Raw genomic sequence first — 3969 nt, forward strand, 5'->3', positions numbered from 1 at the left:
AGAGAGAAACGCATTGAGTGAAGGTAGTACACAATTGAGTGCTTGAGTGAAGGTAGTACACAATCAGCCTGCTCCGAAGAACAGGAACTACTGTAGTGATAGTAAATGGGACAGAGAGTGTCTGTAGGTCAAATATAGGTTCATGCTGATGAGCAATTTTATACTAATAAGTCAAATGGCCTTGCTCTGCATTTCTGTGTATTTAATAGCATCGCCTCTAATGTTGGAGTAGCACTCCATTGTAGGACAACGCGCTGTTAGATATAATTGTGTAGTATCTTAGGGTTTTGACGAAGTCTTGAACTTTGGCAGGGTATCTTTACTCTATAAAGAAGTTGTTTTCTTAATGATATTCTTGTTTGTTTTCTGACTTTCTGCTGTGAGAAAACAGATTTCTAATCAAGACTATTGTAACCGTAGCCACTTTGTCTTTTTGTATACCTAGGACTATAAAGTTGAACAAGTGCTTTCTGTTTTATGGTGGTACAGTGTGATTTGAAGTAAACTAATTTATTTCTAGCAAGTAAAACATCGATGAATTTCCCTCACTGCCTTAAAAAATTGTTATCGATATATTTTGACAAAATGCATTTGAATAATGGGCTCCCTGAGTTCTCGTCCAGAATTTAAAATCCTTCTGAGAACAGCGTCAATTATGGTGTGATGATGATGATGATGATGACGACGACGACGATGGCAATGAAGTATTCCTTGAAGTAACAAGTGTAGCACAAGTGATAAGGGTGTCTATTTAAAAGGTTCGTTTACTTCCAAACGATACAGGTCTTGTGCTTATATTAGCAATTATTTGTTGTTGATGATGGTGATGATGACACTAACGGTAATGTTGATGGTAGTGGTGATGATTACGATGATGATGATAAAAAGAAGGACGGTGATGATGACAACGACAACGATGATGACGATTACGCGGAAATGTCTTGCGATACTTAGTTACCTCACATTACAATCTGCTAAGAACCAATCTTCCTTTGATGTCAGCTTTAACTTTCATCATTCTTGGGACATGAGTTGGGTCGATAAAACTTAACACCAGCCAACTGTTCTGGGGAAGAAGTAGAAATAAAATGTGGGTATCTGTTTGAAGTATTGGACAACCTACCTTCTCTTGGTTCATCTATTAAAGTTTGGTGTCGGACACTTTGTTGCTGTAGCATTACCGAATGAGGATGAAGTTCGCTTCGCAATCACCGGGTTCTGACTTTGATCCCACTGAGTGCCATTTTAGGAAAATGCGTTTTATCAATAACCTCGAGCTGACCCAGGACTTGTGGGTGTAATTCCGTTGATGAAAAGGCCGTCGGACTCATTGTACCATTAATTCAGAAGTTTACTATTGCTATCCTGCTTTAAAATTACTTTGTAGAAAACTCAAATCTTTCATTAACAACTAATTCAATGAATAATTAACTAAGTAGATAGAACACCTAAACGATCATCTTCGAAAGTGACTGAACTCCATTCAGCTCTTTTCTTGTTGTTTGCTGTCATCTTCGTTGAATAAATGAAAATGCTGGGGTTCCGATGATTAGGTCTGTACAGGATAGCCGAAGAGATTTTATTTGTTGTTGCTTTGTATGGTTTATTTAAGAAGTGGGAGGGGACAGTACTTCTATGACCTTCACGGGACCTCCGAGACACGTGAGATCGATACAGTTTATGCTCATGTTTCAACTACTACAAGTCTGCCTGAAAAACGTGGCTGAAGGCATCTGTCCTAACGAAGGAACATCAGATACGCAGTCGCTAGTCATACTAAGAATAGCAACTGTGTTAATTCAAATCGTAAAATACAGTCTTAGGAAACACAGAATACCATGACAATCAAAACACAAAGACAAAAATGACAAGAGGTTGGAACGTTACTTATAAGTTTGTACAATTTAGTCAGAGCTGACCCTAGGACGAGGAGGGGTTTCTAACGAAGAGATGGAAGTCACGTATTACAATGAGTGAATGACCTGATTACTGCGGCACATCGATGCTTGCACACCGTACGGGTGACAAAATAGGGAGAGAAGCTAGTGCTTCATGTGCTGTGACGCATGGTATGCACTTAGCTAATTTAGACAAGCAGACGCCGTTGTTGTAGTAACAGGAGAGCAGAGAAAGGAAGTGACGGCTCTTTATGTCAAAGCTCTCGTATCATATGCATCAATATTAAATCTCCGTAAGGTGACGAGCTGGCAGAATCGTCAGCACGTCGGGGAAAATGCTTAACGGTATTTATTCCTACGTTGTGAGATCAAATGCAGCCAGGGTCGGCATTGTCTTTTATTCATTCTGAGTCGATAAAATAAAGTACTTGTCCAGCACTGGAGTCGATATAGACGACTAGCCCACTCTGAAAATTTCAGGTTTTGCGTCTATCGTAGAAAACCGTTATAGGCGGTGAGCAGGCAGAATCGTTAGTACGCCGGGGAAAAATACTGAACGGCGTTTGTTCTGACTTTACATTCTGAGTTCAAATGCCACCAACGCCGACTTTTCCCTTCGGGATCGATAAAATTCGTACCAGTTGAACACTAGGGTCCATGTAATCGACTTACTCCCTCCCGCAAAATTGCTGGCCTTCCGCCAAAATTTGAAACCAATATTAAGTCCACGTTAACTCTCACGTCCAACACATGGTATTCAATACCAGGAGGTGAGTATGTTCTTGCATAGAACAACAACACTTCACTGCGTTAGGATTCTGTTAACATAACGAAATAAATTTGACCTTTGTGACACGCAGTTATACACACACTCACACACACACACACAAATTGACTAACAAACGCATAGGCTCAGTAGCACATACACACGCACGTACACAGACTCAGATACACACAAACATACAAAATTTCTTATACATAGCGACGGAAGTTCTTAAAAAGCTCGTGGGTATTGCTCTTTTACCTCAAACAAAGACAAAGAAAACAGCAAAAAATTAAACGCGCACATAGTACATGATGCACATAAACAAACATAATCACACTGAATATATATATATACAGAGAGAGAGAGAGAGAGAGAGAGAGAGAGAGAGAGAGAGAGAGAGAGAGAGAGAGAGAGAGAGAGAGAGAGAGAGAGAGAGAGAGAGAGAGAGAGACGGATAGATAGATAGATAGATAGATAGATGCAGATATGTATCAATATGATTAAACAGACGTAATCACTAAGTGATATGAATATATAGAAACATGAGGTACAACGTGTCATTAGACTCATTCTTCGTAATATTGTTGACGTTTTTCATCCTGTTTAGTCACAGGCCAACCCTCATTTAGTACACGGAAAACCAAAGACATTCCATTCCTGACCAACCCGTCATTAATTTCCAAGGCATAGTGTGTCTTAGCCTACATTATCCAAATATAACCTTCCTTTATATATATATATATATATATATATAAAACAACGTACGATTTGACGAGGATTTAGGAGCTATTTCTGAAAAGGTCGATCGACCAGACAGACAAAATCTATTAATATATAAATATTCCAAGTCAACGTGTTTGGGCGCGCGCGCGCGTCTGTGTGTAGAAATATAATCATCGACTATTATTAAATATTAAACTAACAGCTGATGGACTTTCAATTCAAAATCTCTGCTGACATTTCGTCACTAAAGATTTTGAAGAAAACTTTTATTCCTAAGCATCTCGGGTCATGCTGATTTGAGACGAACAGACATTTTCAGTATGCTCTTTGATCACCATCGCTTTAATCTTAATCATATAAATCAAAGACACGATTCAACTTTTAAAATCTTCTAAGCAATATGTCTTGAACTTGAGTGATTATATAAGTGTGTGTGTATGTGTTTGCGTGTGTGTGTGTGAGTACACACAAATACATGCCTATCTATATATACGTATATAGGCACACACATTATCTCTCTCTCTCTCTCTCTCTCTCTCTATATATATATATATATATATATATATATATATATATATATAT

General features: G+C 38.4%; 2 protein-coding genes across 11 annotated transcripts in view; one reads left to right on the plus strand and one right to left on the minus strand.

The window, feature by feature from the left end:
• The window catches only part of LOC106876180 (TWiK family of potassium channels protein 18), a 321498-nt gene that overhangs the window by 314685 nt on the left and 2844 nt on the right, over positions 1-3969 (minus strand). For 3 of the 10 annotated variants that reach the window (XM_052965901.1, XM_052965885.1, XM_052965892.1), the window contains exon 1: positions 1124-1586. The exons of the other annotated variants lie outside the window; for them this stretch is intronic. The gene's annotated coding sequence lies outside the window, so the exon portion shown is untranslated. Of the gene's footprint in view, positions 1-1123; positions 1587-3969 lie in introns of those variants that run through there. 10 annotated transcript variants of the gene reach the window in all.
• Positions 1-3969, plus strand: part of LOC106876177 (uncharacterized) — a 196406-nt gene that overhangs the window by 109068 nt on the left and 83369 nt on the right. The window lies entirely within an intron of this gene.

Source organism: Octopus bimaculoides, chromosome 1 (genome assembly GCF_001194135.2).
Source record: "Octopus bimaculoides isolate UCB-OBI-ISO-001 chromosome 1, ASM119413v2, whole genome shotgun sequence".
Lineage (NCBI taxonomy): Eukaryota > Metazoa > Mollusca > Cephalopoda > Octopoda > Octopodidae > Octopus > Octopus bimaculoides.